This window comes from Enhydra lutris, unplaced genomic scaffold (genome assembly GCF_002288905.1).
Source record: "Enhydra lutris kenyoni isolate GAN:26980312 unplaced genomic scaffold, ASM228890v2 scaffoldscaffold19, whole genome shotgun sequence".
NCBI lineage: Eukaryota > Metazoa > Chordata > Mammalia > Carnivora > Mustelidae > Enhydra > Enhydra lutris.
In genome coordinates this window covers 4411254-4428753 of record NW_019154103.1, presented here as the reverse complement: position 1 = coordinate 4428753, position 17500 = coordinate 4411254, and the positions used below count along the sequence as shown (strand labels likewise).

Sequence of the window (17500 nt, the reverse complement as noted above, 5' to 3'; positions counted from 1 at the left end):
TGATTGTATGAAATTTCTCAGTTCTCTCAGATCTCCAAGAATACTTGGGATAAACTAGTGAATAAAGGTTAATGTCCTTTACATTCTTTGCAGTCTTAGTATCTGTGGATGGAATTAGTTCTCCTTTGCTTCTGGTAAAAACGTTGGAGGTTATGACTTTCTTAGTGAAAGTTTTTTTAGACCTTGAATATTTCTTTTAATAAACATGAATGGAGGGGCACCTGGGTGGCTCAGTCAGGTAAGCCGCTGCCTTCAGCTTGTGTCATAATCCCAGGGTCCTGGGATTGAGCCCCATGTTGGGCTCCCTGCTCAGTGGAGAGCCTGCTTCTCCCTCTCCCTCTGCCTGCACCTCTGCCTACGTGTGCTTTCTCTTCATCTTGCTATCAAATAAATAAAATCTTTAAAAAATAAAAAAATCTAAATAAGTATCTTTTACATTCTCAACATTTGGTATGAGCTGCAGCAAATAAAAGTAAGCCATGGTTACAGTTTTGAGGCACATCTTAAGAGTCTTACAGAAATGGAAACCATAAATACAAGAGTACAGTGATATATGAGTAGAGTTGTAGTTGAGGTTTGTAGAAGGTGCCTGGGTTCTTTATAGAAAGGTTAACCACTACTGCCAAATCTTCAGAGAAGAATCCTTTTATCTTGGATTATAATGCTGAATGCCTTCTATAATATGATACATAGATACGGAATTTCCATCAAGAAATACTTTTCCATTTTTGGGGCACCTAGGTGGCTCAGTGGGTTAAGCCACTGCCTTTGGCTCAGGTCATGATTTCAGGGTCCTGAGATCGAGTTCCGCATTGGGCTCTCTGCTCAGCAGGGAGCCTGCTTCCCCCTCTCTCTCTCTGCCTGCCTGTCTATCTACTTGTGATCTCTCTCTGTCAAATAAATAAATAAAATCTAAAAAAAAAAAAAAGACTTTTCCATTTTTTTTTTAAGAGGGAGAGGTGGGAGGCTGGGAAGGGGCAGAGGGAAAGAGAATCTTAAGCTGGCTCCATGTCCAATACAGAGCCCAAATGATCCCACAACCCCATCATGACCCAAGCTGAAATCAAGAGTCAGATGCTTGACCAGCTGAGCTACTCAGGTGTCCTGACATTTTACCATTCTACATATATTTCTATCATACAGACACAGACTTGAATTGAGCTTTTTCTGAGCAGCATTGGTTGTATTTCTGGTGGTTCCACTTTTCCATATAGCCCTTGTTGCATAAGTACCCTTGGATACACCTACATTATATATCCCAGCAGTTATAACATTAACTTTGACATGAACAGTGGCAAAGTGTATGTGACCTTTTAAAAAATATGACTTTGGGGTGCCTGGGTGGCTCTGTTGGCTAAGCGTCTGCCTTTGGCTCAGGTCAGGATCTCAGAGTCCTGGAATCAGTCCCCAGTCAGACTCCCTGCTTAGCAGGGAATCTGCTTCTCCTTCTCCTCCCTCTGTCCTTATTCCCTTGCTCACGCCCAGTGGGGAGGGACAGAGGCAGAGGGAGAGGAAGAGAGAGTAACATTTTTAAGAATTTCTTTAGGATTACTGCTCTTTTAGTATCTACCCACTCTCTCTATAACCTAAGTTTTCATTATCCTAAACTTGTTCTGCCCTACCCAAACCCTCTCATATTGCTTTCATTCCTTCCTTTTCCCCCATTGAAACTTCTCTGTTTCGTTGCCTCATCACCCAAATGTCTGTGACTAGTACTACTTATAATAATCCCCTTTTGCTTCTATAGAACTCATATAAAATGTTTGTATATGCATGTTTTATCAGAAAGACTGATATATATTGACTAAAGAAGAGTGAGAGGCAGTCTCATGTAATAAGTAGTGCATTAAATTGGGGCCTTTGGAAGACAGTTCCTCTTTTATTTTTTCATTGGTCCTCAGTACCTATCAGTTAACAAAGCACATCAAAACCAACTCAATGTGATCATTAAACGTATGTAAAGGATATTTAGGGGAAGGGATTTAAAAAAACAAAAAACAACAGTCCTAAATGATTCTGACAAATAACTACCCAGATTTGAGACATTCAAATTTATTAGTGTCTCTGCTAGTTGAAACTTAAATGTAATGAGAATATACTATAGGGAAAGCAGAATTTTTGATGCCTCTCAGATCACAGATCAACCATTGAAAGATGTATGCAAACAAACATGCTGTAGTCTCCACGGATAGGTTTTATGACACAAGGATTCAGAACAGTAGGTTTGTTTTTTTTTAAGATTTTGTTTATTTATTTGACAGAGATCACAAGTAGGCAGAGAGAAGCAGGCGAGGCGGGAGTGCGGGGAGCAGGCTCCCCTCAGAGCAGAGAGCTCAATCCCAGGACCTTGAGATCATGATCTGAGCCGAAAGTAGAGGCTTAACCTACTGAGCCACCCATGCTCCTGCAGAACAGTAGTTTTTTTTTGTTTTTTGTTTTTTTGTTTTTTAATATTTTATTTATTTATTTGACAGACAGAGATCACAAGTAGGCAGAGAGGCAGGCAGAGAGAAAGGAGGAAGCAGGCTCCCTGCGGAGCAGAGAGCCCCATGCGGGGCTCGATCCCAGAACCCTGGGATCATGACTTGAGCCGAAGGCAGAGGCTTTAACCCACTGAGCCACCCAGGCACCCCCAGAACAGTAGTTTTTAACTAGATATCAAAATTACCTTTATTAACTGCCTATTGCTGCCATAATACATTACTAGAAACTGCGTAGTTGACAACAGTACAAATTTATTATTTTCCTATAATTCAAGAGGTCAGAAGTCCAAAATGGGTCTCATTGAACTAAAATCATAAGGTGTCAGCACGGCTGCATTCCTTTTGGAGGCTCTCAGAATCCTTCTCTCGCCTTTTCCAGCTTTTGGAGGCTGCCCCCATCCCTTGGCTCATGGCCCTTTCTGTCTTCCAAAAACTGACTGACTCCGTTGTTCTCACAATGCATCACTCTAACACTGACTTTCCTGCCTTTTTAACTGGTACTTAAAGGAACCATATGATAACATTGGCCTACCTGAATAATCAGGAAAATCTCCCCATCTCAAAATCAGCTAATTAGCAACCTTAATTCCCCCTTACCATGTTGCGTTACATATTCATAGGTTCTGTGGGTCAGGACTTGGGATACCTTTGGGAGCCATTAATCTGTATACCATCTCATCTATAGAACCTGTATGAAGAGGAAGATGACTCAGATATTCAAACCTCAACTATCGAATTGCAGAGGGGAGGCAGGGTAGGGCCATGGCATTTATGGAAGTCATTCTGATGCAGACCCAGAGCCCAACACTACACATAAGCCTGTACTCTTTGATCTTGGTGTTGATTGTACCATGGTGATCATTCACTTATTCCTAGAATTTAGACTAAGGCCTGCTATGGAGGTTATGGCCAGCCGCCTAACCAAGCAGTTCTTATTTGTGACAAGCAGTTTTACTTAACTCTAGTTCAGAATTACTCAAATTAAGAGCGATTTGAGGAGCACCTGTGTGGCTTATCTGGTTGGGCATCTGACTCTTGGTTTCGACTTAGGTCATGATCTCAAGGTCTTGAGATTGAGCCCCACATGAGGATCTGCACTCAGCATAGAGTCTGCTTGTCTCTCTCCTGCTTCTGACCCCACTCACACTCTCCCTCCCTCTCTCTCTCAAATAAATAAAATCCTTTTTAAAGAAGAGAAATTTGAAAATTTCAAGTCAGTCATATTAGATTAAATTTCGTATATTTATATCTACCTCCTATTATCTTTTTGATGTTCAAGTCAGAATTTTTATTTCAAAATCTTAGCAGTTTTCATTTATTAGATAAGAATTATAATATTTCTCAGTGAAATATTGATATATCTCAGTAGATAATGGAAACATCTCAGATGATGTGAAGTTTTATTCAGTTTTTAAAATATTTAACTGTTTACTATCAAATATAATTCTAGGCACAGGTAACTCACTTGTGCTCTTATGGCAATAGAGTTCAAAAGTTGGGTGTGGGGGCACCTGGGTGGCTCAGTGGGTTAAGCCGCTGCCTTCGGCTCAGGTCGTGATCTCAGAGTCCTGGGATCGAGCCCCGCATCGGGCTCTCTGCTCTCTAGGGGAGCCTGCTTCCTCCTCTCTCTCTGCCTGCTTCCTCCCCTCTCTCTGCTTGCTTGTGATCTCTCTGTCAAATAAATAAATAAAATCTTTAAAAAAAAAAAGTTGGGTGTGTATGTGTGTGTATTTTTGTATTTCAGTGTTGTTTATTGAGTGAATAAGAGACTACTGCCAGACGTGGTGACATTTCACATTCAAGGTCTGAAAGCTGAAAAGCTTTCCAAACTGAGTTACTGCATATAAGCCTTTTGGGAAGAAAACCCACTTACACTTTTTATAAAAATTATGCAGAAACATGCAAAGAAATTATCATTGTCTAGGCTTAGCACTTCATTATTTACATGGTGCAGAAGAATAAACTCAAATTATAAAATTAAATGCATAAAGGTAATAATATGAAAATTAAATTACAGGAAATATCAAAATGGAATGTGGCTAATATCTTTATGGATTGAAGTAGGGTCAGGAAGAGTTGTGTGGATAAATTGGGGCTTGAACTGAGCGATGTATTGAGGGTAGTGTTTAACATTTAACTAAACCATGTGACTTACTATGATAAATCACAAATAATGATTTATTGTGACTTGGGTACGTTATAAAGAACTAACAAGTGACTTCTTTGTGCAAGATTGGCAGAAAGTAAGGAGCACACTAAAATTTAGAATTGAAATACAGTGTATTTGGAGGGCTGTGCTTTTAGACTTTTTAAAGGCTTGTTTTTTCACAGTGTTTTAGGTCTAGGAATTCCTGTTCTTAACATGACAGTCTTCAGAAAAGATTCAACACAAGAAGAGATGGAAAATTGTTTCATATTCTGTGATTATACCACTGGAGCTAGTTCTTTTTTATGTAAAAGATAATCAGACCTAACCTATCTCAGAGCTTACTGGCTATATGACTTTGTATAATCTTTAAACCAAATGGTTGACTTAATATTTCCTGTCCCTGCGAGCTGAATGTGGAGAGGAACTCTTAGCGTACAGCTATCTGCTGGTGGAGTAATGTTTAAAATGAGAAGCATAGTGGGCAGAAATAGTTTAATAAAGACAGAATAGGAGCTGAAGTTAGATTTTGTTGTAATTTGGATGGAGAATTAACTCAAGCAGTTTTGGATGGATAGATGGTAGGACTACATTCATGTCACAGGAAATCTTAAAAGGACTTAGCTATGACTTCTTTCCTGTTTTCATTATATCTTTTTCAGTAAACTCAGAGAAAACAAGCAAAAGGTACTACAACTCAGTGATAAGGTGGGTGGGCAATATCCTGTGTAGAAATGGTACTATGTTCTTGAAGAATTGGATTTATTTCTGGGCAGCGACCTTTTTAAAAGCAATACATCGTTCTCCATCCAACAAATGCCTGCCGTGGCCAATAATATGTTGGCATGTCCATTTTCAGCTTGTAGTACAAAATAAATGAAAGCCAAGGACATTACAATTGGGAGGGAAGAAGAACTATTATTTAAAAGGCTTTTAAATGATGTCACTATATATTCTTTTAACAACATCCTCTAAAAGCCTTTGAAAAAATAGTCCCTTCCTCCCTCAGTTGTTAACAAAGACTGTACTAGGGACTGTTCTTTAAAAGGCTGTTAAATGGTGATACTTTATTTTTTAACATCAACATCATTTAGAAACCTTTTAGAGAACAGTCCTCTTCACCCACAACTAACAGGGAGGAAAAAATGGACATGGGGGAAGGGATTACTTTTTTAAAGGCCTTTGGATGGTACTATCAATAAATACAGCAATATTGTTTTAAAAGCCCCTCTCCAATGGTGATTCAGCTTTTTGATACATACTTTTAACCTGATGACCTTATGTTATCTGACAGATTGGTGTTTTAATGTTGACTGAGAATTCAATTTACTAATAATCCCAATAATGCCTTTTCTTGAACAGTTTAAAAATCAGTTTCACATATACAATCTCATTTTATCCTCACAAGAACTCAGTGAAACAGACAGGATATGTATAATTAGCTCTATTTTACAGAAGAGAAAAACAGAAGCTAAATGAGGTTGTGATTTAGGTAAGGTCTCACCACTAATGTATGGCTGAGTTGAAACTCAAACCCAGGTCTCTTGACATCTGGTCTAGTGTCCCATCCAGCTGCCTCAGGTTACTAACCTTCATTACTTTTTTTTTAAGGATATTCTGCATTGTGCTTTTCAACATGTTCAAATTCTGAGAGTTAATTCCTTATAACTAGAGTAAAAGTGGGATTCTATAATTTTAGTGCTGAAGATGGTTATATAGATACCAGAGGTTTTATTAATACTCTACCACTGATGAAATAAAAAATGTAAAATATGTCAGCATAGTAATCTTCCTCTAATGTTACAGCATTCAGACTTCTCTTGAGATTCTTTTGCTTTTCAGTGTGCTTATGAAATTATCACCTGAAATCCACTTTGACATACCTAGTTTATTACAGAAGTGGTATTTTAAACATAATTCTAATCTCAATTTATTGATTTGCTTTTGAAAGTGCTTTGACTAAGGATACTGATTCACAATTAAGATCATATTTTAAATGTTATTTTTAATCTTTTATTATTATTATTAATCTTGGGAAAGAAATAATAAATACTGGTTCATCCCACTTCCTATAGTTCTCTGAAGAAGAGAAAAAAAATCTCCCTGCTAGTTTGCACAACCTATCTTTATTTTCTTTTATCGTAAGGAGTATTTTGTATTTATTAAAGAAGGAATTGTAGCTTAGTGCTTGACAGAAATGACACTTAAAAATACTAAGTTCTAATCTTAGTTCTGCCACTGCTTTTACACTTGTGCTCATAAACACTGTCTTTAATAATAATTAAAGAACACTTTCATCTACGAAACACTTTCATAGGCAGTATCTCACTATATCCTCTTAAAATCCAATGAATTAGATACGCTACCCTTTATTTTACAAATTCAAGCTCAGAGAAATTAAACGATTTTCTTCTCATCAAATCACTTGAACATCTTCTATCATAAAATCTAGTGTTTTCTTTCCTAACACTGCCAGCTCGAACTCTGCCTGACAATAAGGAAGTTATAGCCTTCATTGCTTCTGAAGAAAAATGGCTCACATGACAGAAATGGGTATAACCTGTGAATACATGAAGTCTTGCCAGAATACAGTCACCTAGACCCCAGTCCCAGGACTTGATCCAGAAAAATTCAGTCAAGTGATTTTAATGAAGAGAAGCCTGGGTCATCAGCAGGCTTTGCTACCACAGACATGGACTCCAAAGACTCTTAGGTCTTGTGTGATAAATCAAGTTCTTCTTCCCATCCCTACCTCCTAACTGAAAAATTTAAAATATTTATGCACAGATAAGAAAAAATATATATGTGTGTATTCTTATGGTCTCAAAGGACCTATTTCCTCATCCTCACCCTATGTTAGGAATTCCTCAGCAATTTATTGTACATCTGACTGGCATCTACGATATGAAGGCATATTTTTACCCTCTATCAGATTCAAAGAAGGCATCCCCAGAGGGACCTCTTACTTAAAATTAAAAGTAGTCATAGGGGTGCCTGGGTAGCGCAGTAGGTTGATTGCTGACTCTTGGTTTCAGCTCACAGCTCAGGTTCTGATCTCAAGGTTGTGGGATTGGATATTGGATTATGTTCCATGTTCAGTGTGGAATCTGCTTGTAACTCACTGTCCCTCTCCCCTTCTCCAGCACTCTCTCTCTCTCTCTCTCTCTCTCAAAAAAAATAAATAAATAAATATTTTTTTAAAAAAATAAAAACATTTAAAATTAAAGTAGCCATAATAACACTGCCTTTCCAATTTATACATCAACTAAGATACTTCTTTTCCTTCCTCTAGGACTTTACCTAGATGAGATCCATATCCCTCTGTCCCCCTAAGTTATAATTCATTTAAGTGGAAGCAGCAAAGCCAGTATTTTGATGCAGTGGTCCCAACCATAAAATACATAGAACAGCTACCAATTTCTCTCATGTACTTTTACAAAGTACTGTTATATAGCCTAGTTTTTCTCTGGGAATCACCATTTGGATCTTGATGTCCTATTGGAAATATTCTCAGCCTGACCTCACTCATAATACTCTGTAATTCTTTGACGAAGTCATTCATTACCAGCAAGATTGTTTGTGTGAAGCAGCTGTTGCTTCTGGATCATTCCCTTGTTATCACATTCCTTCCTTCTGAGGGGCCCATCCCATCTTACTATACTTTCTTCCCTTCCTTTTCATTCTCATCTTGAGAACCTTTAATCACTACCCACATTCATTGAAAATCTTGGCATCTTTGACATCATTTCTCCAGCTCACCTTCACTTGGGAGATCTCCATGCACACTTTAACAGCCTGTGCATCTGTAGCCTCACAGCCTCTCTATCTATCTGTTCAGTTCTGGTGACTTTCACCTGTACTGGAATTTAGCCACATGCTCTTATTTCAACTCTAAAATCTTATCTTACTTTCTTACTTGGGTCTTTTATGTTCCTCAGACCCTTCACTCCTCCAGATTTGTTCAAATGTTCAGCCTAGGTTTACAACAACCTGGAAGATAGGCAGTGGTTTCCCCCATTTCACAGATGTGAAAATTGAGGTTCCTAGAGTGTAGCTTTTCTAGTATCATAGGGTTTGTTAGGTAAGCGTTAGTAAATTGCACAGCCAGGGTTTCAGCTCTAGTCTACTTAGCTTCAAAGCCTGGCACTTTTCACCAGAGTTTGCTGAGCACATAAGGGAGGTACACTTTAAGAAAATGATTTGTTTTAAAGATTTATTTATTTTAGAGAGAGAGTGTGTTGGGGGGAAGGGGGCAGAGGGAGAGAGAGAATCTCAAGCAGTCTCCTTGCTGAGCATGGAGCCCAATGTGGGGCTTGATCTCACCACCCTAAGACCATGACCTAAACCGAAATCAAGAGTCAGATGCTTAACTGGGGTGCCAGCCATGCACCCCAGAAGATGATTTTTACAGGAGTGTAAAGATTGAAGTGTAAGGAACCTAAAGACAGGAGACCAAGTTGCATGGGTAAGCAGAAGTAAGAAGGGAGCAAAGATAAGGAAGGGCACCAGATTATTAATTATGGTTCAGTCTGAGAGGAATTTTACTTATTTGTCCACACAGTTTGAAATTATTTTTTTTAAGATTTTATTTATTTATTTGACAGACAGAGATCACAAGTAGGCAGAGAGACAGGCAGATAGAGAGAGGGAAGCAGGCTTCCCGCTGAGCAGAGGGCCCAACGCGGGGCTTGATCCCAGGACCCTGGGATCATGACCTGAGCCGAAGGCAGAGGCTTTAACCCACTGAGCCACCCAGGCATCCCTGAAATTATTTTTAAGAAACATGTATTACTTTTTCTATTTTAAATATTTTTTTAATGTTTCAGGTGTAAATGATACAACTAAGTGGGTGGTAGATGGATAGGAAGGAAGAAAATGAATATGAGACATCAGACTAGTCAACTAATTGTTGGAAATAAAGAGGGTGTCAAAGATATTGCAAGGTCATGAGCTTTGTTACAATGGAAGAGGGCACTAGCATTTTCTTTTTTATATTACGTTATTGATATCAGAGAAAGCAGTAAAACTACTAAGATCAGATGATTATCGCATCTGTTAGATAACACATAATTGTGTTGTACTTCTGTAAAATATTCTGGTTTTGATGAAGGTTGTTGTGATTAGTTATTGGAACCATTTTTGCTAAACTCTGTGAAAACCAGATTCAGTTTTGTTTTTGTTAGCACCTTTAAACCAAATGTCAGAAGGGAAATAAAAAAAGAATAGCAGAACATATCTGAGAATAGAATGACATATCTTTATCTGTGGTTCTGAAACTATTTTTCCATAAAAGTGATAAGTAAAAGATCATGTGCATCTGGATTTCAGATTTGTAAAAAGCATTAAATGTATTGACATTGAAGTTTATAGGTTTACTATAAATTTGCTTATAGATTTGGAGAGGAGAAATAAAAAGATATTATAATCTCCCCCTCATCTCAACACTGATATAAACTGAATACAACCCATAATAGGGGGTCAGCAAACATTTTGTAGCAGGCCAGTTAGTAAATATTTCCAGGCTTTCAGGCCACAGTCACTCAGCTCTATCACTGTGGTACAAAGCAGGCATAAGACAATATATAAATGAAGGAATATGGCTGTATCCCAATGACAATGGCCTGGATTTGGTCTACAGGTTGAATTTGCTGATGCATGCTCAACACCATGTGTCAAGTAAGGTACTCATTAAATGTTTGTTGATAATGGATTCAGATATTTCTGCATGTATATTTTTTATAATATATATTATTACCAAAATAAAGAGGTTAAAAAAAATCTGTTCTTCACAGTATATATTGATTAGTAAAATGAAATATGAGAAATGAACATTACTTTCTAGAATATCCAGATTTACATATATAAGGAGGAAGTTAGCTTTAGGATTATAAACTATTTATTTAAAGCAAAATTCGATGGAAAATGACGTATATTTCTTTGAGTTTATGTTTATAGTTAGAGCTAAGAGTTAAGAAAATTTGCTTCCCCCACCTTTTTTTATTCTTTACTAAGTACTGTTGTCAATACTATGGGTTAAAGGTAACATAGACTCCCTCTCTACAGTTAACTCAGTAAAGAAGGCAATATTGTAGCTTCTGCATTACAGCTGTTATCACTTGAGACATACATTGGTTAAAATACTAATTATAAACACAAAACTATCTCTGTTGTACCTGTTTCTGATCATTTTTATAAATCATAAGTTTAAATATATACTGCTATAAAATAAGCCAAACAAAACCAGATGCAAAGAGGACATTTTATATACTGCAGATCTTCATATTTTTGAAGTCCAAAAACAGAATAGATTAATAATACTTAAAAATGATTAAGTGACTAAATGTGGATTAAAGCATAAAAAGCTGGAAAACATTGTTTTATAAAGCTTTACATGGAAGTGTTATCTTTGAAATAGTAATACAAATGTTAAACAAGGTTTATTCTTAGGCACTTACTTGATATTCCATGTTTTATTTTTCAATTCTCATTTAAATTTTATAATTCAATCATTTTGAACGGCTATGTTCAAAAGAAGTTTTACAACTTTAATCTTAATAATCTCAAAAAAAAGCAGACATGCTATGTCATAAAATAACTATTAGTGACTAGTTTGTATCCTATAAATCTAACTTGAGTTGATAATATGGTCCATTACCAGCTAACTGCACAGAGTATTTTTCATTTTACACTCTTCAGTTACTTTTTAGTGAAGTGTTAAAAAATATGAAGCTTTTCTCCTCTCTAAAATTGCACGCTGTCTGTCTGTTATTAGGGAGATAACAGCTCTTATAAATGTTTCAGTAAGCGCTAAGTAGACAGTTATGTGCACTCTCATTCCACGCTTATTTGCTTACTGTAATAAACTGATAAAATATGTGTGGTTTGTCTCTGTGTATCTACAGGCATCATGAGTCACATAGATTTCCTTTAGAAATAATGTTGTGTCTGCAGAATTGATTGGTTATTTTCATAAACCATCTAAAAGTACACAAACGACTTTTATTATTTAAACATATGCTGTGTAAAGATTTGTAGAGGATTATCTCATTGTAAGTTGATGCTTTTTGTTCTGTTAACTCTGGAAGGAGGCTTTCTATTTTAGAGTTATTACAGTTACTGAACTAATTACCTCCTCAAGAATCATAGTGAGGATAAGCCATATCATTTGCTTATAATGCAGCTAGCTTTTTAATTCTTTGAACATTATAGTTAAATAATTAAATCAAAACAAATGTTTTCAAATATTGTCTTTTATAGTATCCTGTTATACAAGGTTTATTTTTTTTTTACAAGTTTTAATATTTAATGGGAAGTAATGCTTTTCTCCAAAACAGATATTCTGAGACTGATGGATTATAGCATAAAAGTCCTTCTAATGAATAAGTTGTTCTTTGTGTGTGCCTTTAAGAAATATGGTATTTTTTTATTTGTTTATAATTGCATGTACACATAATAGAAGATTTCTAGTCAACTTATATCCTAAAACCAACAGATATTAATATTGATAATCTCCCCTTATCACCAGAGTATGTTGCTGTAAGACTGAAGTATTTGTAGGAACAGTGTTTTAATTGAGTACCCAGCATCAAATGAAGTATAGTTAAAACCAACACTAGAGGTATATTATCTGCAAACCTCTGTAATCATTTAAAATAGTAAAATTATGCTTTGAATTCTGAAAATGGGTACAATTATGCTTTACACATTTGAACGTAAAAGTGGGGAATAAATGCGGTGGCAGAAAATAAATATAACAAATAAGCAAATTATGTATGTAGTGTTAGAGAAGGTATTAAGTGTCTATAGAAGAAGAAAAAGGGAATTAGATGGAAGAAATGCAAAGAGGTTAAGCCTCATTAAAAAGGTTGCATCTGAGCAAAGATGAATCAGAACTGAGTCACTGTGAGTATGTGGAGGAAGTACATTCCAAGGAACCATTGCCCAGGACCTGTGATGGGAACGTTACCGGTATGTGGAAGGAATAGCAAGGAAATCAGGGTGGCTAGAGTGGAGTGAGTCATGGGTTCAACAGTAATTGAAAATGAAGTCAAAGAAACAACAAGGGGTCAGGCCATATGGGGCCTTACAGGACTTTGTAAGGATTTTTGGCTTTTATTTGCTTAGTGAAGTTGGGAGCCATTGAAGGATTTTGAACAGAGGGGTGACATGATGTAACTTTATTTTAACTGATTCATCCTGACTGTTGTGTTCAATCTGTGCTCAGTAGGGTATGAGAGTAGAAACAAGGAGAACACTAGGAAGGCCATTGGAATAATCCAGATGTGAGATGGTGGTGGTGAATCAGAGCAGGATGGTAACAGTAGAGATAATGAGAAGTGATCAGATTTTACTTATTAGTTCATTCATGTAATTATGGATTCCTCCTTGATCTCTCCCTTACGTGCCAGCTATATGACTTTTGTGTTTTCTTAGTGTACTAAGTTTATCACTGTCATGGCATTTTATCACACTAGATGATTTACGTAGTTCTCCCCAGCTAAAGTAAACTCTTTGGAGACTGGGATATTCTGTCTTTGTCTCTGTATCATAGCCCTTATTGTAGTGGTTGGCACAACTAACTGAATAAATGTTAGTTGAAAGAGTGAGTAAATTGATAACTAATAGTTACTTTGCATTTGAAATAGTGATAATCTTACTGGACAGGGAGCCTTGGAATACCCAATTCTTGGGCAAGACCACCTTTTCCCCCAAGATACCCATAGGAGACAGAATCAGAGAACAAAGAAAGGCAAGGTGGTACTTTCTTATTAGCAGTGACTTTGCTCTCTAACGTCAACGTAGAACTCCAGTTAGTTAGGATGGCCACATCAAGCACTCCTCTTTCCTATGGAAGATAGGACTAATTCTTAAACCAAAGCAGGCTCTTAGGTTGAACCATATGGATTGCTAATTCATCTGTTTTGAATTGATAGATTCATGTGGTTCAACCTAATTAGAGGCCATACCTGAGTCTCTGATCTCTCCATTCCTTATCTACTATGCCTTTAGGAAAAGGAGCAAGAAAGACTATTCTTCCATTAGAAGTTTATTGCCTGCTCCCCCAATAGCATCCTGAAATCTGACTAATCCCAATCAGTAGTTGGTTGGAGGAATTAAAAGATAGAAACCCAATTTGAACTAGCGTAAGCAAAAAAAGGAAGGTACTAGAAGGAACCCTGGAGTATTTCACAGAAACCAAGCTTTCAGGAAGGACAGGAATGTGTCAGATTCAAGAAGTATAGAAACCACAGATACCGGCAGGGCTCTCTGTCCCTCATCTGTGCTTTTCTTTGAAATTTGCTTTATTTCTTACAGAACAATATGTCAGGAAATGTGACCAGAAGCATTAAAGTTTTAAATCTCAGACTTTTAGCCATTTGAGAGAGACAGGTTTGACTTATCAGTTCCCAAACCCAAAAATCTTGGGAAAGGGACTCACCAGTTAACTGTAACCATTTCAGGACACCTGGGTGGCTCAGTGAGTTAAAGCCTCTGCCTTTGGCTCAGGTCATGATCCCAGGGTTCTGGGATTGAGACCCGCATCTGGCTCCCCACTCAGAGGGAAGCCTGCTTCTCCTTCTCCCACTCCACCTGCTTGAGTTCCCCTCTCTTGCTCTGTCAAATAAATAAAATCTTAAAAAAAAAAAAAAAAGACAAAGCACAGTTTATTACATCAGTAATGTCATTTGTGCCTCTTCTTAAGCCCCAGTTCCCATAGGGTGACAGGATGAAGGCCCAGTGATGACTCCACATGTGGTGTGTTGCTTTACAGGACAGGAACCTCTATAGGAAAAGATCCCAATCTTTATTTATAAAGAGCTGATAGCAAATCCATCCCAACATTGCCCTGGAAAGAGGCATTTTCATGTTTCCAAAGGCTGTTTGCTATACAAACCTCCTTGAAAACAGTTTCAGGAGCCAAGTTGTCAATACCTTTGCTCAGAAGATGTCCAGAAACATGGGAGACTGTGGGAACTTGTTTCCCAACAACAACAGAAGGGAAGGGGAAGAGGAAGTATGTAACATCTATGCCCCTAGGTGAGGAGTTGGCAAACTTTTCCTATAAAGGGTCCAGGTAGTAAATATAGTAAGCCCTGCAAGTACTCCACTCTGCCAGTGCAGAGCAAAAAAGCAAGCATCAACAATATGTGAATGAATGAGTATGGCTGAATCCCAATAAAACTTTATGAAAATAGGCAGCAGTCCGTATTTGGCTTGTGGGCTGTAGTTTGCAAACCCTTACCTAAGATGATCTGTTTTGTTCAAATTCATTAAATATATACATTTTTTTTTTCAAAGTTAGCGCTCATTTTCCCAACTCAAATCTAGGTCTTTCTGTAATTTGTTACCTTTATCTTATATTTTGTACAGTTAGTAAGATTATTGGTATTTATAAAATGTGAAATCAAAAAAGCCATTCACAGTGTTTAGCATATTAAAATATAAACAGCCATAGATCATACATGTTTCTGGAATATAGATGCCTGATGTACAAAATATCAAACAAAAATCTTGCTTTCACATCAGTATTAATTGTATTGCATGTGAAAATTATTGAAGGATTTATGAAACTTACTGGTTTTATTGGACATATTATGACCTATGTAATTCATGTAGATAGTGGAGGAAGTTAACTTAATACAATCTGTATGATCTTAGAAAGCAGGTTTTTTTAAAAAATCAAACATTTCCAGTTAGCCCCTTTCTTTAGTTCAAAAGTATGCATTATTACCACAAAGTGCTACTTATGAGACTGTTTATTGAGAAAAGAATATAGACCTCTGATTAACCTTTGAGGACTGTCAGAATGGACCTTCTTTAGATGCTGAATTTATTAAAGGATGCTTCTTGAACTTGATAGAATGTGGATAGAATGAGTGGGGAAAATTATGTATTTCTTCCTTTGCACATCCGTTAATACTTTCTAGCAATAATAATAAAGATACAGAATTTTGAGGCAGGGTAGAAAAAAATATTTGGACCATGTGTCCTAGGATTAGACTGAGAGAGAATCAATAAGCCAGTCAAGACATATTGCTAGTCTTATGTGACACAGGGTGTACCCTTCTTATATATCTAAGCCCTAATATGATGTTTTAAGTGCTGATTCCTAGCTGCTTGTAAACCGAACCCCTGCTTCTGGTCTCCTTCTCTTCTACTACTCTACATCTGCTTCTCTCCAACTTTCAACTTTATTTCCTCATATTATGTGTTGCCCAAACTTCTATGAGTTTCATAGAGGAAAAACTGGCTGCACCAACATGTACTTAATGGCTTAATGACAGTGTGTCTATGGAACAGTGAAGAATATAAAATAAGAATTGTCGTCTCCGGTATGTTATCATCTAATTAAAGGAGTAAACATAAGATACTGAAAAATATGATTATCCAGTTGAAGTCTTATTTTTAAGGTGATTAACATAGCCTCAGTGACATGGGAATCTAAGATTTTTGTTGAATATAAATTTATAAATATAATATGTATGTGTACCTGAGCAGTCATATACACACATACATATTCTGTGTGTTTGCTTATTTTTATGATGTCCATTATATCTTTAAATGAATGTCCCCTGCCAAAGATTGGTGTCTTGGGTTATGCTACTAAACTCTCCAGAGTTTGCAAAGGAAATAGAACTTACTGTGAGCAATGAAACAAAAGACTTGAATATAATTTTTATACATGGAAAAGAATCTAAGCTTAGAAGTGGAAGTGCTTTGAAAACTTAAAATGCTGGACTGCTATCATCCTCAAAAGGCTGAAGTAGAATGCGTAGGCCAGTTACCCCATTACTTTAGATAGCCATAATTTAAAATGTACTCAATTATTTGTTATGTTTTATAAAGAAGCTCTTTTATACATTTTAAGATGATTATTTTAAATTTCTCACTCTTATGAGTTGAGCTTTTGGAGAAGGAATACTATATTTTAATGATGCTTAGAAGACATTGCTTGTCATTTTGTATGTATGATATTATTTAACTCTCGGATTTTGTTGATGAATTTTAAAAAACTAGTATTATTAAGTTTTAATGTCATCAGGTATCACTGGCATGATGAACATGTTGAATAGGTTAAAATGTACTCAAAATTACAATAGAAAATCTAGTTTGGGAGAGCACACTTGTTAGGGAAAAATCTTGATTAGACTTGTTTAATTACAAATTGATTTTTTTTTTAAAAAAGCTTGCCATGTCAGGTCAAGCCATATGCAGTAGTTTGACTTTGAATGGAAAGATAGCTATCACATGATTTTAGAAAGAACTGTGTTTCTTCATTTAATATGTTCCCTCTGAATGCACTCAAGATTGAAGGGAAATTTAACTAAAAGAGGCTAAAATTCAACAGAAGGATATAAAGAGACAATTAGCCAAGAAAATACTGGTGGGTTGGTATGGGATGGAGTGATAAAAGACACTTTGTTTTGTCCAATAATTGAATCATATTATAGGGCTATAAGAAATAAAACAATGTGGTACTGGTTTAACAACTCAGTCAAGGTCCAAAAATGTCTCCAAGTACATAATCAGAATGTTTGCATTTATAGGTCACTGAGGAAAAGCCAATCATTAAATCATATTCAGACAATTGGTTAAGTATTTGAAGAAAATAATTAAGTATAGAGGTCAATATATGTACATCAGTTCCACACAAATTAAAAATTGCAACCATGAGAGTTTTTTTTTTTTTTTAAAGATTTTATTTATTTATTTGACAGACAGAGATCACAAGTAGGCAGAGAAGCAGACAGATAGAGAGAGAGGTGGAAGCAGGCTCCCTGCAGAGCACAGAGCCCGATGCGGGGCTCGATCCCAGGACACTAGGACCATGACCTGAGCCGAAGGCAGAGGCTTTAACGCACTGAGCCAC

General features: G+C 36.6%; 1 protein-coding gene across 1 annotated transcript in view; it reads left to right on the top strand.

Annotated features, from left to right (window-relative positions):
• The window catches only part of LOC111148283 (adaptor related protein complex 3 beta 1 subunit), a 278207-nt gene that overhangs the window by 222555 nt on the left and 38152 nt on the right, over positions 1-17500 (top strand). The window lies entirely within an intron of this gene.